The sequence below is a fragment of the Entelurus aequoreus genome, linkage group LG08, assembly GCF_033978785.1.
Source record: "Entelurus aequoreus isolate RoL-2023_Sb linkage group LG08, RoL_Eaeq_v1.1, whole genome shotgun sequence".
Classification (NCBI taxonomy): domain Eukaryota; kingdom Metazoa; phylum Chordata; class Actinopteri; order Syngnathiformes; family Syngnathidae; genus Entelurus; species Entelurus aequoreus.
The window spans coordinates 44,730,261-44,752,063 of NC_084738.1; the positions used below are offsets into that span (position 1 = coordinate 44,730,261).

General features: G+C 39.2%; 1 protein-coding gene across 1 annotated transcript in view; it reads right to left on the minus strand.

Annotated features, from left to right (window-relative positions):
• The window catches only part of hey1 (hes-related family bHLH transcription factor with YRPW motif 1), a 54,478-nt gene that overhangs the window by 23,789 nt on the left and 8,886 nt on the right, over positions 1–21,803 (minus strand). The window contains exon 2 of the mRNA XM_062056599.1: positions 631–718. The gene's annotated coding sequence lies outside the window, so the exon portion shown is untranslated. The remainder of the gene's footprint in view (positions 1–630; positions 719–21,803) is intronic.

Genomic DNA, 21,803 nt, shown 5'->3' on the forward strand with positions numbered 1-21,803 from the left:
TACTTTTGCCAGCTTATTTGAAACATGTTGCAGTCATCAAATTCCAAATGAGCTAATATTTGCAAAAAATAACAAAGTTTTCCAGTTCGAACATTAAATATCTTGTCTTTGCAGTCCATTCAATTGAAAATAGGTTGAAAAGGATTATTGAATCATTGCATTCTGTTTTTATTTACCATTTACACAACGTGCCAACTTCACTGGTTTTGGAGTTTGTAATATCACATGACAACACTGTCATTTTAATTTGCATTGCAGAGCAGATGGAGATGTCACTTTGTAATGAAACAAGATGTTTCAAAATTGAAGCATTCAACGCACAAAAGCGTCATTTTAAAAAATGCAGGCAATTGTTGTGTAACCAACAGCAATATCACACAATAAACAAAAGCGAGAAATGGCAACAAATTAGCGAGAAATGCTAATGAGCTAAAGTGAAGGCGTCTGCAGGGTTAGCGTCAGGCAAAACCCAAACAATATGTGGAGGCTTGTCATTGTTTTGAGGAACAGCGAAAGGAAGCAGCGGATAATCCTGCCCTAAGACGTGAGCGACACCCGCTATTGTGCCTTGACGTTTGTGTGTGGGTGCGTGTGCGTGTGCGTGTGTGTGTGTGTGTGTAAGACCTTTACCAGTATTGTCCTTTGTGAAGGTTTGGATGTGGTGTCATTGTTTGCCCTTGTTGCTTCCCCTGTTAGCGGTTCTCTTGACTTCTTTGGCCTGGTGACATACACACACACACACACACAAGTTGTGAAAAAAGTGTCGAAGTTGACCCACTGACACTATTCTGTGCCTCGTACCCCAACAGGCATGTCCTCACCACGACTATGCTGACATAAACAACCTGTTAGAGCCTTTCAGTTTTGACATTTTTCATGAGAATAAGAAATTATCCATCCATCCATTCATTTTCTACCGCTTGTCCCTTTCGGGGTCGCGGGTGGGTGCTGGAGCCTATCTCAGCTGCAATCGGGCGGAAGGCGGGGTACACCCTGGACAAGTCGCCACCTCATCGCAGGGCCAACACAGATAGACAGACAACATTCACACTCACATTCACACACTAGGGCCAATTTAGCGTTGCCAATCAACCTATCCCCAGGTGCATGTTTTTGGAGAATAAGAAATTATATCATGTAAAAAACCTCAAAAGCGATACATTCCATTACAACTCCGCAAAGATGGCTGCCACGTTGCACTCGCAATGCAATATTATTACCGTAAAAATAAACGGATTTTCATAACATTGATGGATTAAAAAAAAGGAACACGAACACACACTTTAAATGAATTATTGTGTCTTGTAGAAAATTGTGTCTCGTAGGAAAATGTACAAAATTATTATAAAAGAAGAGTGATCATCACCTCATGGACATCTTGTTTACATTTTTTAAATAATAAACATTTGCAATAAAAACCAAGTCACACAAAAATAAAATTTGTGATTAAAAAAATGATTATTTATAATTATTTTATTGAATTAATGTAATTTAAAGTAATATATTTTAACATAAAATAGTACTAGAAATAATTAAACAAGAGTTAAAAGTCGTTTGAAAATACTGATAGGGAAGTCACCTACTTTTGTGACGGTTTAAAAATATATAATTGTTCACTTAAATAACCTTAGTTTAATTATTTTATTATATTTATTAATACATTTATTTGAAAGATATATTACAATACTGATGGGGAAGTCACCTATTTTGATGTCAAAATAGTAAAATCTAATAAATATTAATAATATATTATTAATAAATGTATTAATACCTTAATCACATTTACTTATATTATTTACATTATTTAATGATTTATATTATTTAATCTATTTTACATTTACATGAATATTAGAATAATGGTTAAAAACATTGCTGTATATTGTTGAATCAAGTGAGCCGGCCATCTGTGTCATTTAAAGTGAATACATCAAATACAGTAAGTTGAGCTGTGAGTTCATGTAAAAAAAAAAAAGGGGTGGGGGTGTTCTGGTGGGGCACCTGTGGCAGACCGTTCCAGACAACAGACTGGCTGAGCAGCCGTTGACGTTTCAAACATCACATCTGTGTGGGTTTTCTTTTTTTGTTTTCGTAAGAAGAAAATACGTCTGTGATGTTCCAAGCGGCCGTCTAATCCCCCTCATCCCTCACGTCTGGAACACTTGATAGCTGAGTGGGACAGGTGGATGGGAGGGAGAACACACACTACCTGCTGGGCGCGTCCTCAGACTCTCACTGCTTTGATTTGAGGGGGTTCGGGGGCGCCTGGTGTTTGGAGTGGGTGAAGCGGTCTGCTGTGCGGCCAGAGTAGCGACTAAAGCGAGTGAAAGTGGACCAGAGCAAAGAGCACAAGGTGACTTTTATCTTAATTGGAGATTGGGATTGCTCGCGTGTGCATACCTCAAAAGAATGATAAATGATAAATGGGTTATACTTGTATAGCACTTTTCTACCTTCAAGGTACTCAAAGCGCTTTGACAGTAAAGATTACTTCATGGAATTGCATACATTTGAAACTGTAATATGACCTGATCATGTCAGAATATATACTTGGCATCAAAAACACCTAAATATCTACAGTGGAACCACCACTTAATTGGTTCTTGAACAGGGTTCGTAAGTAGAAAAGTTTGTATATTGAAGCAAATTTCTCCTTAAGAAATTATGTAAATATGAATAGATAGTTTTGACAAAAGTCTATATTTAAGCAAACGTTTGTATGTTTTGAACACAATATAAAGTGCAAAACAGTACTGTATATCAAACAAATATAATAAGGGGGTGATGGATCAACTTCATGTTCAATAACAAAGTCAAAATAACAGCTCAACTATCTTCATTTGTACACACACACACACACACACACACACACACACACACACACACACACACACACACACACACACACACACACACACACACACACACACTTTCAGTAGCTCTGGGGTGGACTCAGTTCGAAATCTGAAAACTCCTTAACTTTAACAGCCAGGTCACTAAAAATGATTAGGAATAAAAATAAAAAAAAATCCACTTTGCGTGCAGCGGAAAGAAGGGCAAGTGCGGGATAAGGCAGTGTCGACAACACTGTGGATACTTCCTGATTGTTTCAAACCACACATCGCTTGTCCATTGCATGCTTTGGACTCATATTGAGCTAGCAAAACTAGAAAACATTTTGAAAAAAAAAAAAAGGCTAAAGAACATTAAAAAAGTAAACCAAATATAAAAGTAGCTAAAACTGAATGAGCACTGGGAATAGATCAGCCCGCCCACTATGGATGTGGTGCCAGGCACAAAATGTCTGGGTGGATGGAAATGTTCATACACGGAGACAAGGTTTGTACACCAAAGCATATTTTTAGTCGGCTTGAGGTTCATAAATCGAGAAGTTTGTACAATGAGGGGGTTTGTAAATTGACCTATGACTCCTCGAGCAAGTTATCCATCGATTTGTTAGTAAAAAATAAATGTCATACCAAACGTGCTGTCAACTGTGTAGTACAGATATTCTGTGGTACGCGGGCTCCATCGAGTGCAGGGGTGTCAAACTCATTTTAGATCGGGGGCCACATGGAGAAAAATCTACTCCCAAGTGGGCCGGACTGGTAAAATCACGGCACGATAATTTAAAAATAAAGAAAACTTCAGATTGTTTTCTTTGTTTAAAAATAGAACAAGCACAAATGTACAAATCAGAATGTTGTTGTTTTTTTTTACACTTGCATGTTGCGGTTAATAATTTATTTGTCGTTATTTATATTTTCTGAATAAATTATGTGATAATGTTTATCATTCAACACATTGGTGTTAATTTTCAATCAATCATAATAAAAAAATGATATCTAAATCTAATTACAGGATTTTATTTAGGTAGTTTGATCGTTTTCCCTGACTGATGTAATAACATCATGTGGTTTATTTTGTACATATGTAGCATCATCTACAAAGATACAAAAAATTGCTGTTGCGACATCCAGTGGACACATTTAGAACAGCAGTTTTTTCATTTAAAAATTTCAGGCTCATTTTTACTTAGCAAACTCATCCCGCGGGCCGGATAAAACCTGTTCGCGGGCCTGATGTGGCCCTCGGGCCGTACGTTTGACACCCCTGATCTAGTGGGATACCAAAGAATCACTCGCTCAAAAACGGTTTTATTTTCCGATATTCAAGCACAGTGTTACTGTTCAAACTGTGGCTAAAAATATTAAATATACCTCTGCTGTCACGGCGGGGGGTCGAAGCTTACTGCGGGGTTCGTTCCCTCGGGATGCAGACGGACCACTCTGGACAAGGCGTGCAGGTAGGAACATGATTTAATCTTCAAAACACGTACCAAAAACAGACAACAAGTAGAAGGGAAAACGTGATGATCGCATGTGAAGCTAAGGTACAAACTAGCACCGGAAGCATAAATTAGAAGCCAAGAAATATCAACGTAACCTGTTGCGTACAGCAAACAATGAAGCCAGGACGAGTGTGGCGAGAGAGGTGAATAAATAGCTCTCTGATTAGTGGTCGACAACAGGTGAGCGTGCAGACCACCAACCAGAGGCAGGTGAACCCAATTAATCCCCATGGAAACTAAAACAAACCCAGAGGTGCACAAACAGGACCTGAGGGAGTCCAAAACTAACAGAAAATAACAAAACATGATCCGGGCCACGGATCATGACATATGCCTTGTTTTTAATGACTACTTAGCCCTACTGTGGTACTGTATTTTAATGTTGGGCATTATGGTGGTACTTGGAGAGCCAAATGTTTTCTGAGGTGGTTCTTGGTCAAAAGTTTGAGACCCTCTGGTGTAGCAATATCACGAGGCAAATACACATTGAAATGAAGTTATGTTCACAGTTACAAGCTGAGGGGCAGTCATAGGTACCCTTCAGGTACTGCCACGCTACTATTCTTGCCAAAAAGTGTCTCCACCATGTTGGGAACCTTCACAACTGTTAGGCTTGAAGTCTTGTCAAAAAAAAAAAAAAAGGCGCCGCACGTTCACGCCAAAGTCCAATCCCTCACCTTCCCTCGCTAATTCCATAACGAGCCTGAACAGCTTTTAACGTTTGACATTTGGCCTTACGCCTTGGGAGTGACGGGCGGAGAGGGGGAAAAAAGACAGACAGACTTAATAGTCAGAATAATTTTTTTGGAGAGGGGGTGGCAGGCCCTCCAGCAGCCAGCGAAGGGTTGCTGACTCCTCTGACCTCGCTAATGGCGGCCAGGGTCAGGAGTCAGCTGGAGGAAGCGGTGGTGGAGCATGTGAGGAGCGCCTGGGAAACCGAAGCTGGTCGTGTAATTCTGTGAAATTGATCCCTCCAGATCCTTCTATGTGTGTGTGAGTGCGTTTATGTGCATGTGTGTGTGTGGGTGTGTGTGTGTGCGTGTGTGTGCGTGCGTGAGGCGACATGAGATAGCAGCGGAAATGCTTGATCCCAGTGGTGGGCCCAATGTGCCGTGACCAGAGTGCCCTGTCTGCTCGCCTGTCTGGAAAGGTTGACTTGATCGGCCACATTTAAAACGTTGCCTGATCACATTCTTGTGTCTATACCTGGACCTAAACGGAGTAACAGCCATCAAAACCAGGACCAAGTGTTGCTAGACTTTTATGTATTAACAGCCAACCTGCTTTTATATTCATAATTCTTCAGTAAAGATTTGAAAATACAACAAACAATATTGCAAGTAAGAGTGTCCCAATAAAACATTTGAATGTCCAAAACCATACCGATATTGGAGCCTTATTATTATATATTGCAGATACTGATATTGATCCCATACGATATCAGCACAAATTATACATCCTTTTTTTTTTTTTTTTTTAAGTGTGGAATGTTATAAAAGGTTTGATGAAGTGGAATTATGCAGAGAACAATGGTAGGTATGAAAAACACTAATCTGTCTGTAAATTGAAGTGGAGTGGCAATTGTTTTTATGACGACATCTAGTGGCCCCAATAATTCATGAAGTTGAATGATGCGGACACGTTTGTTACTGGACACTTTCTAATATGCTCCCAGCAGGCACAAGACATTGATACAACGTTGATTATACATATACAGTATGTCCTTTTAAACTGACTTTTAAACAACATTGCAAAATAGTTGTATTTGTAAATTAAGACAATGTTGGTGTCTAACATAGGATCCACGTTGTTGGTTGGGAAATGACCACATTTCAATTGTCAAATTAATATCACAACCTGATATTAACTAAATGTCGTCAAACAGCATGTTGTTTCCACGTTGCATTTGTGTTGTAGAATATCGGTTGAAAAATGACCAAAATTCAATGGTCAAATCAACGTCAGAACCCAACATTGACTAAACGTTGTCAAAAAGCATTCAACCAATTCTCAATGTTGTTTTAATGTCTTGTGCCTGCTGGGCTCTGCCTTGGAGACTTTGTATCCGTGAGCGATATGCAATTATAATTATGTGATAATTGTTCCTATTGGTAAATGTTGTGTTTAACACTGCAATTTTGTTCAATTATGGCAGGGGTGTCCAAACTTTTTCCACAGGGGCCGCAAACGGAAAAATTAAAGCATGTGGGGGCCATTTTGATATTTTTCATTTTCAAACCATAACAAAATATATGGATTTTTTAAATGTATTTTACCTTTAGGGGTCCCGGGGACCATAAAGGGTCTCAGTTATTAAAATGTTAAAAATAAGTCTAATTTGTATTATTATTTTTTATTTAAGGCTTACAGTAAATCTCTATATCAACTTAAAAAAAAAAAGGTTTTATGGCTTTTCTGTCAAAAACAACTTAGTTTTTTATAGTAAAACTGAAATATGCAGTATTTAATAATTAGAGCCCTAAAAGATCAATAATGCAGGACACCATTGATTTTAATTCTTTCATATTTTTGAGTAATCAGGGAAATGATAAATAAAATACCACTAAATATATTTGGGATCCAAAAAGTGCCCCACTCATAAAGTGATACATTTTTATTATTATTTTTTTTTTATTACTTTCAACACTTAAGTTACGAGATCAACTTCAGTTATATCTGTCGATTTGACATTATAACTATTATTTTGTTTGTTTTATGCTCTTTTGTCAAAGAAAACTTTGTTTTTATATGGAAACTACACAATATATGCAATATTTACCACATAAAACATTGTAAAGTGAAATATTTGAACTAATTGGAGCTTTGAAAATAATTAATTATAACATGGATTTTTTGTCTTTTTTTTTTTGAGCAGTGGCAAAAAAAGAAAAAGAAAAAAAGACAAAAGAAAAAAAACCAGCCTGCATGGCAGCTTTGTGTCAACATTGCAACTTTTTCTCGTTAGATTTCACCTCATTCCACTTGTTTTAATGTTATTTTTTATTTTTTGCAATAGCATTTCCAGAATGTGTGGCGGGCCGCAAATGGCCTCCGGGCCGCACTTTGGACACCCCTGAATTAAGGACACTAATTACATATGTCTAGCTTGTGGGCTATTGTGTGCTTTGCTGCAGCGTATCTGCTAGTTCCTAGTAGCCTAGCATGTTTACCCTTTGTAAACGACTACACAAAATTACAAGTAAAGACCAACATTCTGTGTTAATGGGAGGAAATGTATATATGTTAACTGGCTGTCAGGTAAACGCTCTGCAGGACTGCTTATATCCAAAATGTAGATGTTCAACATTGTTTTGCTGATATCAGACCAATATCCAATATCAATGTTGGATTGGGACAGCCCTAATTGAAACCAAACTGTTACAAAAGTGAGAAGAAAATGTATGTCTGGGTGAAATACGGAATTACACAAAAACTACAGTCTAGGTAGGCGAATGAACAATACTTGTCGTCCAATCAGCCTTCCGTTAAGTGTGTAGCTCTGCTCCACCACTTCTTTCCCAGAGCGATGCATTTACAAATAGAAGCGCAAAAGAATGCAAACTGCAAAGTGGAAGCGGGGTTTTAGCTAAGTGAACCAAAGTGAAAAGTTCCAGGTTTTTTAATGAAAAAAATCAAATTAATTCTGTATGTTCTCAATTGTTCCTCATTTATTTAATCTGTTTTAGTAGAATGCTTACAGCAACATGCTATATTAGAAATTGGGGTAATTTTAAGTAAAAAAAACAAAACTTTATTGTAACAATTACCATACTCAATTGTCACTCACTAACTGTCCAAAAAGTGGGGCCAAAGGGGCTCCGCTCGTCTTTATTGGTACATTCTAGAATTAAGCAAGGCTAATTTTATTAAAATGATTTGACCCGGAGAGGGACAAGCGGTAGAAATGGATGGATGAATTACCGTATGTGCTAACAATAGCCCGGATGTTAGTTTACATGAAGTGCAAAGAGGACAAGGCTTTAATTGGAGATTTTACTTTTTATAGCCTCCTGGGAACCAGAGTCCTCGACAGTGGACATTTGTCTTTTTGCATTACAGGGCAATTTTTTCTCTGGAAATTTGTAATTCTGACATAAGAAACAGACCATAAGAACAAATATCCACCAGAGATGTGATAAATAACAACATATCTTTTCAACTTTAGTAATATGTGGAGTGCATGAAAAAGCAAAAAGTAACAATGCACTCTCTTTGATCACATTTATAACTAAGAATATTGCACAAGCAACAGACCCATTGTTGTGATTGTGGTGAGGAGCAAACGAGGTCGGACATCATCTTTTTGTTTATTTACATCACGCGATCGTGGCATTCTCGCTCGTTCGTTCGTGTTGATGTGCTCTTATTGCCATCTGCCATTTTACCGTAATTTCCGGCTTATAAGGCGCACTGCCGATGAGCACGTTATTCTAACATGCCAGAGGCTGTTCACCTTGGAGACCTGCTGCGGATATGGGTACGGCCTGGCGCGAGATTTACACCTTCTCCCCCGGATTTTCAAGGTCTAAAAAAAGGTCTATTTTCATACAAAAGGCGCACCGGATTATAGGGCGCATTAAAGGAGTCATATTATTATTATTTTGTTCTAAATGTAAAACACTCCCTTGTGGTCTACAAAACATGTAATGGTGGTTCTTTGGTCAAAATGTTGCATAGATTATGTTTTACAGATCATCTTTAAGTCGCTTTCTGGATGAGCCGTTTTGTGGGCGGTCTTATTTACGTGGCTCACCTTCGGCAGCGTCATCTCCCCGTCATCTTTGTTGTAGCGGTGTAGCGTGCAAGGACGGGAGTGGAAGAAGTGTCAAAAGATGGAGCTAACTGTTTTAATGACATTCAGACTTGACTTATATCAACAACGGAGCAGCATCTCCTCATCCGTGGCTCACTAGTGCAACAACAACGCCGGAAATGTGTCCCGTGAAAAACCGTCCGACCGGAACTCTCTAATAACTAAAGTTCCTTGGGTGAATAATTTAAAAAACTACACCGGTATGTTTTAGCGCTTTCATGGCGAGTTTACTGACAGATATACAGTCCTGGTCAAAAGTTTACATACACTTGTAGAGAACATAATGTCATGGCTGTCTTGAGTTTCCAATACTTTCTACAATTCTTATTTTTTTGTGATAGAGTGATTGGAGCACATACTTGTTGGTCACAAAAAACATTTATGAAGTTTGGTTCTTTTATGAATTTATTATGGGTCTACTGAAAATGGGACCAAATCTGCTGGGTCAAAAGTATACATACAGCAATGTTAATATTTGGTTACATGTCCCTTGGCGAGTTTCACTGCAATAAGGCGCTTTTGGTAGCCAACCACAAGCTTCTGGTAGAATTTTTGACCACTCGTCTTGACAAAATTGGCGCAGTTCAGCTAAATTTGTTGGTTTTCTGACATGGACTTGTTTCTTCAGCATTGTCCACATGTTTAAGTTAGGACTTTGGGAAGGCCATTTTAAACCGGGAAGGCCATTTTAAACCTTAATTCTAGCCTGATTTAGCCATTCCTTTACCACTTTTGACGTGTGTTTGGGGTCATTGTCCTGTTGGAACACCCAACTGCGCCCAAGACCCAACCTCCGGGCTGATTATTTTAGGTTGTTCTGAAGAATTTGGAGGTAATCCTCCTTTTTCATTGTCCCATTTACTCTCTGTAAAGCACCAGTTCCATTGGCAGCAAAACAGGCCCAGAGCATAATACTACCACCACCGTGCTTAGGCATGGTGTTCCTGGGATTAAAGGCTTTGATTAAAATTTTTGTTTCATCTCAATCAATCAATCAATCAATGTTTACTTATATAGCCCTAAATCACGAGTGTCTCAAAGGGCTGCACAAGCCACAACGACATCCTCGGCTCAGATCCCACATCAGGGCAAGAAAAAACTCAACCCAATGGGATGACAATAAGAAACCTTGGAGGGGACCGCAGATGTGGGGACCCCCCGCCCTGGGTGACCGGTGCAATGGACATCGAGTGGATCTAGCATAATATTGACATCACATGGACAAAGATAAGACCTTCTGGAGGAAATTTATGTGGTCAATGCAACTGGTGCTTTGCAGAGAGTAAATGGGACAATAAAAAAAGAGGATTACCTCCAAATTCTTCAGGACAACCTAAAATCATCAGCTCAGAGGTTGGGTCTTGGGCGCAGTTGGGTGTTCCAACAGGACAATGACCCCAAACACACGTCAAAAGTGGTAAAGGAATGGCTAAATCAGGCTAGAATCAAGGTTTTAGAATGGCCTTCCCAAAGTTCTGACTTAAACGTGTGGACAATGCTGAAGAAACAAGTCCATGTCAGAAAACCAACACATTTAGCTGAGCTGCACCAATTTTGTCAAGAGGAGTGGTCAAAAATTCAACCAGAAGCTTGCCAGAAGCTTTTGGATGGCTACCAAAAGAGCCTTATTGCAGTGAAACTTGCCAAGGGACATGTAACCAAATATTAACATTGCTGTATGTATACTTTTGACCCAGCAGATTTGGTCACATTTTCAGTAGACCCATAATAAATTCATAAAAGAACCAAACTTCGTGAATGTTTTTTGTGACAAAGTATGTGCTCCAATCACTCTATCACAAAAAAATAAGAGTTGTAGAAATTATTGGAAACTCAAGACAGCCATGACATTGTGTTCTTTACAAGTGTATGTAAACTTTTGACCACGACTCTATATCAGTCACTCTTTTCTTTTTAAACAAGTCCTACCAAAATAAACCTTGCTAAAACTATTTTTCCCTGTTAAGGTTGAGCAGTTTTAATACAGTATAATCATCTGTCATGAATCACCACATGACAGTTTGTACTCTGTTCTTTATTATCCTGTTTGGTATCATTTCCTGTTCTCTTTGGTCTTTGTGTCTTCAGCACACCTGTTCCAGATTGTTAATTTGTTTGATTTAGTTCCATCTTGTTCCCGCCTTCATTTCTGGTTCATTATCTTTTGAATGCCAAAGTGTTCTGTTCCTTTTACAGTTCCTGCTAGACCTTTGTTATTTTTCTTCTTCCTGGTACCGATTCAAGACGACCTTTTACCTGCACATTGTTTGCCTTCTCTGCATCCTGGGCCGACATGCGACATCATCACAAAGTTCCTTTACAAGTGTATGTAAACTTTTGACCACGACTGTAAGTAAGAACTTTACACTACTTTATATTAGATACGGCAACACCGGAGGATGATTGTCCCATAACAAGAAGATAGAGAAAAAGAAGAAGCTTATCGACTACGGTGTTGGCACGGACTACAAAGGCGGGCGCGTGCTAACATTTTCAGGACTTTTGCAGATCCCAAATACAGATCAGCAGGTACCAGAAGGTAAGAAAACTTTCTTTAGCATAATATTGCGAAACAAAATGCCAAATAATATGTCTTACCTTAGACACACACCATAATAATACTCCTATGTTGAAGCACATCAAGCGGTGCGGCTTCATAGCTTACCAAAGTCATACTAAAGCCTTTTGATAGATTTTTGAGCGCCGTGTGCAATGTTCTATATTTTCAATGGAACATATAAACTTTTGCTATTGTTTACTTGAGTCATATTGCAGTCTACACGGAACTCTTATGTGTGACTGCCACCTACTTATCATTTCACCATGTACCAAATAAAATAGCTTCAAGGTCGGTAAACACAACCAAAATTATTCCGTACATTAGGAGCACCGGGTTATAAAGGCGCACTGTCGAGACAAATATTGTGAATGAATGAAAAGAGGTCTCACTGCGTTTATTTGAATATAGTATTGAATAAACACACTCAGGTGATAAGAACGATGCACAGAGTGAGACCTCCTTCTCCCAGTTTGAAGCGAAACACAGACGCGAGGCTCAATAATTTGATTAGCGAACATGGCTGTCACACAAATGCTGGTATTGGCGGAGAAAAACAAACAAACCTCCGCCTCTTGCGGTTATTTATTGCACTAATTAAAACCCCAATGTCGACTCTATGTCGAATAATCGTGCAGCTCTAATTCGGGACATAAAATTCCCCCCAAAATAGACACCGTACTGATTTTAAACTTACTTGTTTCAGCACATTTCTGAGCGCCCACTTTCAGCTCCAAAATGTGGAAGGGCCTGCTTCAGCCTGCTGGCGTCACCGACAGAAGACTGGAGGCAATTTCATCGTGCGTAATACGTGTTCTTGTAGCATCTTTATTCTAAATCAGGATATTTTGCGCAAAATACAGCATGGCTCAAGTGGTAGAGTGGATGCCTCCCAACCTGAAGGTCATGGGTTCGATCTTTCGCCACGCTGTGACCATGTCGAAGTATCCTTGAGCAAGCTACTGAACCCCCAGTTGCTCCTGATGCTGCCTCATCAGTCGGTAAATGTGGAAATAGTCAAAGCACTTGGAGTACCTTGAAGGTAGAAAAGCAGTATACAAGTATAACCCATTTACCATATGTCTGCCAGATATATTGTTGCCGATTGTAGCAATACTACTAAAGACGAGGTCAGCTTGCATACACGTCCAAATGATGGGAATATTGTGACGCTAAGGTCGCATAGTAGCGAGAATTGTCATGATCCCAAAATGCAGAAAACCAAGGAGGCAACATGGAAACATTGGAAACATTGGGAAGGCTATGCAAAACAAAACCAAACTAAACTGAGCAGGCTACAAAACAACAAATAAAAGAATACTGGAGCACAGCAAAGACTTACGGGTGAAACGTGGGACAGGAGAAGCGTACACAATGTACAAACATACAAACTAAACCAAAGGTAGCATTCGCACAACTTGAATAGTCTTGGACTGTAAATAGGAAAAGTGCCAGGAATAAGCACTTAGATGCAGGAGATAAAGTCACTGCAGGTGAAGTGTCACCAAAATAAGAGCGCAAGACAGAAACTGAAACACTAAACACAGGAAAACGCCAACTAACTCAAAACAAGACAAGATCTGGTGTAACAGACCATGACAAGTATGAGGAAAGTATAGACCTCGCTAGTCATATTGACTCACACAAAATGGGACAGACCAAGCGAGAGAAAAGCGATCATTTGAATCAGGGGTCACCAACGCGGTGCCCGTGGGCACCAGGTCGCCCGTAAGGACCAGATGAGTCGCCCGCGGGCCTGTTCTAAAAAAAAAAATGAAAATTTTTTTATTTTTTTTAAATTACATTTTTTTTTTTTTTTTTTAAATTAAATCTACATAGAAACAACACAAGATACACTTTCAATCAGTGCATCAACCCAAACAACCTCCCCCATGCACACTCATCCACACCCACTCACACAAAAGGGGTTATTTCTTTCTGCTACCAATATTCTGGTTCCCACAACATAGACAACACATCTGCAAGGGACACAGTCCCTGAAGTACACATGATTGTATAGGCTGCTGGTCCACTAACATTTTCATTAATTACTATTTTTTATGTAATTATTTTTATATTGTTTTACTTTCTTTTTTATCCAAGAAAATGTTTTTTATTTATTTATCTTATTTTATTTTATTTTTTAAAAAAGGGCCTTATCTTCAACAGACCAGGTTGTCAATTAAATTAGCTTCGTTTAAAGTTTTTTTTTAAACTAGGCCCAGTCCAGATAATGTCCAAGTCGGACTCAGCAACACACACCTTCATTCATGTACACAGAAAAAAATTAGGGAACACAACAGATTGCATATAATTTATAAACAAAATTACATTTTCAAAATAAGCATTTATGTACAGTCCAGATTATGTCCAGGTCACTCAAATTAGGGAACACAACAACAGATATCATATAATCTATAAACATAATTATACTTTCAAAATAAGCCTTTGAGGACTTCTCATCTTTTTTTTAATGTTTTTTGGCATCATTATCGTTTTCAACCATGTAACTTTCTAAAGTTAGAAAATACTGAATAAATGTTTTAAAGAAAGTAATACTAAGTGAATATCTGTTTTTGGCCTTAAAAATAAACATTTTACCGAGTACTATAATTAAATTGACTAAATAATGATTGTCAATGAACTCTCCTAAAATAACAGAAACCACATTAAGCTTCATAAACAAACCAATCCTTAAACACATTTTTTCAACTTCCACCCAAAACAAAGACACAATATGACAATACCAAAACAAATGCAGGGTGGATTCAGGCTCCTGACAACAAAATCGGCAATCATCTGACTCTGTCATATTCCATAATTTTAACATTTTCCCTGTGGGTAAGAAGTTATAAATAATTTTAATTTGAAAATAACGATTTTGCACATCGATAGTGGTTTTATAGATTAGTTTGAATATGGCATCCCATGGCAACGGGCAGTCAAAAAAGTCCTCCCATTTTCCATTTGTGTTGTATGAGGCAGCCTTCAGAGATTTCTTTATTAAATAAAAATTATATATTTTTCTATTTATTTTAGTTCCTTTTTGCCAACTACAATTTCTTATTAGAGGTTTACAAACTAATAATTTAGTAGTTCCATAATTAATTATTTGTTTCCATCTTTTCCCAATTACTCCAGCTAGTTGATAAAATGAAAAGCTTGAGCAAGCATCACCATACATAGCTCTAAATTCATCATACTTCATAATTTTACCATTCTCATTGATAATATCATTGACAAAAATGATTCCTCTTTCAAACATATTTTTCCAAAAGAAAGGCTTTCCATCTATTACAATATTAGAGTTCATCCATATTAACTGCTGCAAAATATCGTCTCTTTTTTCTGGCACATAAAATTGAAAACACCACTATGAGTGGATTGTTTCCTTTATGAACCCTGCCATGTTTCCCAGCAGACTCTCTGGGAGGGGATCACTTGTAAAAAAGGATACAATTTCTTTTGATACAGTACATGTTTTTTGTCCAACAGGACATTTGTGTACCACTCAATGTTTAAATACATCTTTGGAACAATTGATGCTTTTAAAGACAGACACATAGCTTCAAGGTTGAGAAGTTTCAGGCCCCCATATTCGTACTCTTTGTACAAAACCTTTCTTTTAATCTTTTCTGGTTTGCCGTTCCAGACAAAATCGAAGACCCTCCGCTCATAAATCTTAAAAAAGTTTTGTGATGGAGCTGGTAATGACAAAAACAAATAAATAAATTGAGGAATAATTAACGAGTTGGCAATAGACATTTTCCCATACAAGGTTAGGGATTTCCCTTTCCATAATTGCATAATTTTGTCCAGCTTTCTTAGTCGATTATCATAATTTACTGAGCCTAGATCTTCCAGATTTTCTGGGACAACAACACCAAGTATGTTAACTGGTCCATCTGTCCACAAAACAGGCACTTTGCATTCCATTCGAAAGGACGTTCCCTTTAGATTTCCGATCCTTAACATTTTACATTTATCATAATTAAGCTTAAGGCCAGAGTGCTGTGAAAATATGTCCAAAAGATTCAGAAGGTTCCGCAAACAATGAGGAAAAATCTTATCTTTGTGAATCAGCCTTTTCTGACATGAACTTCATCAAGAACAAACACAGAACACGCCTCACTGATGCACATCTGCAAGACTCACTCAGAGTTGCAGTGTCAAGTTACACACCAGAGTACAACACACTAGTTAACAGCATGCAATGCCAGGCTTCCCACTAACTGACAAAGAAACAGATAACAGATTTGGTGTCCAGTTCAAAGTGTGACATGATTTAAAAATTTGAGAGTTTACTTTTGTATTTTACATGAGTTATTATTTGTACAAACATGGTGCAAAGTAATTCATGATTTGTTAAAAAATGTTAGTGGCTAGCTAGTTAAAATGGGATATTGTGATTTCACAAGACTGTCTTAGAAGTGATCATTTGAAAATGTTCAATTTGAAAAATGTGCACTTAGAGAAAATATAAAAATAAAGTGTTGCATATTGATATTTATCTGTTTCTATATATATTTATTGTGAGAAATCATTAAGATGATCAGTGTTTCCACAAAGATAAATATCATTAATTATTAATAATAACAGAGTTAAAGGTAAATTGAGCAAATTGGCTACTTCTGGCAATTTATTTAAGTGTGTATCTAACTGGTAGCCCTTCGCATTAATCAGTACCCAAGAAGTAGCCCTTGGTTTCAAAAAGGTTGGTGACCCCTGATTTGAATGATTCTAACTTTGAAGAAGCTAGGTTTTGGTTGGAGTTTAGCTGAAATGAAATCCAAAAGACTCCAGCCAAATGTGATCACAAAAATCATGAACACCCTCAAGTGGACAAAAGATTGAGTCAGAACCTGCAAAAAAAACGGATAAAAAAGGGCACACCTGGCGCTCAAAAATGAAAGAAACAGTGTTAAAGTTGTTTATACGGTAACCCTCAGTGTGACCTGTATGGCTGTTGACCAAGTATGCGTGGCATTCACTTGTGTGTGTAAAAAGCCGTAGATATTATGTTATTGGGCCGGCACACAAAGGCAGTGCCTTTAAGGCAGGTCCCCAATATTGTTGTCTGGGTGGAAGTCGGGAGAAATTCGGGAGAATGGTTGCCCCGGGAGATATTCGGGAGGGGCACTGAAATTCGGAAGGGTTGGCAAGTATGACTGGGAGACGCAACTGCGCTGTACTTCTCCCTACGTCCGTGTACCCCTCCGTACAGCGCCGTTTTAAAAAGTCATACATTTTACATTTTGAAACCGATACCAATAATTTCCGATATTACATTTTAAAGCATTTATTGGCCGATAATATCAGCAGTCCGATATTATCGGACATCTCTAGTTATAACCATATCAGTTTTGAAGTAATCATGGACCAGTGTGACAAAAACATCCATATAATTGATGAAAACAATAGTTTTACACGCCTTTATCCACACTGACTATGCGGGGAAATGGGCTCCAGTTCACACCATGAGGGAGCGACATATCAAGTCTGACTGTCCAAGTTAGTTATCTACCCATTACTCAAAAACTAATTGATGTTACAGGAAATGACAGCCAGGTTTGTTGTCAGGAGCAAAAAAATACTTTAAAGGAACCTGTTAGTCAAATGTTTGTGATCTGTACGCTATGTGTCCTTTAAGACATGTCCATGAGTGCCTTGTTGTTTTTTATGAGGAGTTGTTTTGTACTCTGATAAAATGATGGCAGTAATAAAGAAAGGTTATTTTTTCATGCTCGCTGTCTGGTCCGATTAAAGATCTTCTAAGCATATTTCAAAAAGCAAAGAGTCAACATGGACAACGTCTGGAATCCAGACTCTTCATCTGCTCTTCTTCTCTTTCCAAACCTCCTCTGGCTGTCTGCACGCCTCATTAGCATGCGACCACTTCAGTGCCGTGTGTTCTAGCGACAGACAAGAAGCGAGCTCGCTCTCATACGAGTCTCGCCCGCCCCTCTGTGTTCCCTCTCAAGGGGCTTTGCACGGACATTTCCCAACAATCCCGACTATTAGCGGGGGCTTGTGATGTCTGCGTCCGCCCGTCCGTGGGGGACTTGCGGGGAAAGAAAACCTCCCTTGAGGGCCGCTGAAGAGAGACCAAAACTATGACAAGAATCTGCTGTGATTGGGATCCTTCAGAAGCGCTGCCATGAGGGTTTGATGTAATGTGTGCGAGGCGACGGCGGCGACGTTGCATCAAAACACGTTTGGCGACAATTAAACGGGGGGGAAGCTCCGTTTCTACGCACGCACGCACACCATGTGGCATATTGTTCTCATAATGGACTCGTTCTAATGTAATCTTTGTACTATTGTCACACTGAACAACTTTATAGTCGTGTTGCGTGTTGGTTAGCGACATTACACATGTATTCATGGTTTGGGGGCAGGAGCAAAAAAAGAACCCCTTGAACCCGTTTTACCACTTTAGGCCACGTTACAAGTGTTTTTCTTCATTTGTCAGACGTTTCAGGAAGCATCAAGTAGCCATGAAGGAGGACTGTTTGGAGGTATGCGAGTTTGTTAGCTCGTTGGCGAGATCACACAGAAAATACTCAATCAAACTTAGAAGAAGGGCCAACGAGATGCAAAGAGAAGAGAAAATTACATTTTGGAGCAAATTTAAGCAATTCATGAATATATATTTTTTCTATTTCTATGTGTTCAGGGTTTGCCTCACATTGCCAAGATACCTGTGGTGGTGGGGGCGTGGCTAGGGGAATTGTGGGAGCGTGGTCATCATGGCATCATCGTATAATTGGCATAATCTGCTATGATGCATATTATTTCTTTGAAAAAGGCTAAAAAAATGTATACATACATTTTAAAACAAATTAAAGTTAAAGTTAAAGTACCAAAGATTGTCACACACACACTAGGTGTGGAGAAATTATTCTCTGCATTTGACCCATCACCCTTGATCACCCCCTGGGAGGTGAGGGGAGCAGTGGGCAGCAGCGGTGGCCTCGCCCGGGAATCATTTTTGGTGATTTAACCCCCAATTCCAACCCTTGATGCTGAGTGCCAAGCAGGGAGGTAATGGGTCCCATTTTTTATAGTCTTTGGTATGACTCGGCCGGCGTTTGAACTCACAACCTACCGATCTCAGGGCGGACACTCTAATCTGCGTCATTATTAAATAGTATTAACATACAGTTATATATTTTTATATTATATAGTTGTTATTTTTATAAATGTTTTATTGTTTATTGTACTTTTTTGAGAATTTTTCAAGTGTCTAGAGAATTAGAGACTCTACTTCTGTCACTCGATTTACAGGACAAACAGCGAGCCGCAGCGAGCCTCTTACTGTCCCAAAAAACTCACTGACGTCACATTTGCTTCGTGCTGCTTGAAAGTTAAAGTACCAATGATAGTCACACACACACTAGGTGTGGTGAAATTGGTCCTCTGCATTTGACCCATCCCCTTGTATACCCACTGGAAGGTGAGGGGAGCAGTGAGCAGCAGTGGTGGCTGCGCCTGGGAATCATTTTTGGTGATTTAACCCCTAATTCCAACCCTTGATGTTGAGTGCCAAGCAGGGAGGTAATGGGTCCCATTTTTATAGTCTTTGGTATGACTCGGCCTGGGTTTGAACTCACGACCTACCGATCTCAGGGCGGACACTCTAACCACAAGGCCACTGAGCAGGTGCTCAGTGCTGCCGCCACGTCTTCTTAATATTTGTACTTTGCACAACTTGGTAGATTGCTGTTCGTGGGTATATCTGGGATATATTAAAGTACGTCCACATCCCAGACATGCTGCCTCCCATCCAGACAATCTTGTGCGTATTGCTTACGACATAAAGACATTTAGTTTCGGTGATCAAAGTCTTTTTTTGGTGGCTGAATTTTCGGTGCATTTCTAGTAGAGATGTCCGATAATATAGGACAGCCGATATTATCACCCGATAAATGCTTAAAAATGTAATATCGGAAATTATCGTATCGGTTTCAAAAAGTAAAATTTATGACTTTTTAAAACGCCGCTGTACGGAGTGGTACACGGACGTAGGGAGAAGTACAGAGCGGCAATAAACCTTAAAGGCACTGCCTTTGCGTGCCGGCCCAATCACATAATATTTACGGCTTTTCACACACACAAGTGAATGCAACGCATACTTGGTCAACAGCCATACAGATCACACTGAGGGTGGCCGTATAAACAACTTTAACACTGTTACAAATATGCGCCACACTGGGAACCCACACCAAACAAGAATGACAAACACGTTTCGGGAGAACATCCGCACCGTAACACAACATAAACACAACAGAACAAATAACCAGAACCCCTTGCAGCACTAACTCTTCCGGGACGCTACAATATACACCCCCCGCTACCCCCCTCCCCCACCTCAACCCCGCCCCCCCCAACCCCGCCCACCTCAACCTCCTCATGCTCTCTCAGGAAGAGCATGTCCCAAATTCCAAGCTACTGTTTTGAGGCATGTTTAAAAAAAATAATGCACTTTGTGACTTCAATAATAAATATGGCAGTGCCATGTTGGCATTTTTTTCCATAACTTGAGTTGATTTATTTTGGAAAACCTTGTTACATTATTTAATGCATCTAGCGGGGCATCACAACAAAATTAGGCATAATAATGTGTTAATTCCACGACTGTATATATCAGTATCGGTTGATATCGGAATCGGTAATTAAGAGTTGGACAATATCGGAATATCGGATATCGGCAAAAAAGCCATTATTGGACATCTCTAATTACTAGTCAATAGTGCGCAAATAAAATGTTATACAAACCCCGTTTCCATATGAGTTGGGAAATTGTGTTGGATGTAAATATAAACGGAATACAATGATTTGCAAATCCTTTTCAACCCATATTCAATTGAATGCACTACAAAGACAAGATATTTGATGTTAAAACTCATAAACTTTTTTTTTTTTTTGTAAATAATAATTAACTTAGAATTTCATGGCTGCAACACGTGCCAAAGTAGTTGGGAAAAGGCATGTTCACCACTGTGTTACATGGCCTTTCCTTTTAACAACACTCAGTAAACGTTTGGGAACTGAGGAGACACATTTTTTAAGCTTCTCAGGTGGAATTCTTTCCCATTCTTGCTTGATGTACAGCTTAAGTTGTTCAACAGTCCGGGGGTCTCCGTTGTGGTATTTTAGGCTTCATAATGCGCCACACATTTTCAATGGGAGACAGGTCTGGACTACAGGCAGGCCAGTCTAGCACCTGCACTTTTTTACTATGAAGCCACGTTGTGGGCTCTGTACCGAGGATGTCGTTGTGGCTTGTACAGCCCTTTGAGACACTGGTGATTTAGGGCTATATAAATAAACATTGATTGATTGATTGATTGATGTAACACGTGGCTTGGCATTGTCTTGCTGAAATAAGCAGGGGCGTCCATGGTAACGTTGCTTGGATGGCAACATATGTTGCTCCAAAACATGTATGTACCTTTCAGCATTAATGGCGCCTTCACAGATGTGTAAGTTACCCATGTCTTGGGCACTAATACACCCCCATACCATCACAGATGCTGGCTTTTCAACTTTGCGCCTATAACAATACGGATGGTTCTTTTCCTCTTTGGTCCGGAGGACATGACGTCCAGTTTCCAAAAACAATTTGAAATGTGGACTGGTTAGACCACAGAACACTTCTCCACTTTGTATCAGTCCATCTTAGATGAGCTCAGGCCCAGCGAAGCCGACGGCGTTTGTGGGTGTTGTTGATAAACGGTTTTCGCCTTGCATACTAGAGCTTTAACTTGCACTTACAGATGTAGCAACCAACTGTAGTTACTGACAGTGGGTTTCTGAAGTGTTCCTGAGCCCATGTGGTGATATCCTTTACACACTGATGTCGCTTGTTGATGCAGTACAGCCTGAGGGATCGAAGGTCACGGGCTTAGCTGCTTACGTGCAGTGATTTCTCCAGATTCTCTGAACCCGTTGATGATATTACGGACCGTAGATGGTGAAATCCCTAAATTCCTTGCAATAGCTGGTTGAGAAATGTTGTTCTTAAACTGTTCAACAATTTGCTCACGCATTTGTTGACAAAGTGGTGACCCTCGCCCCATCCT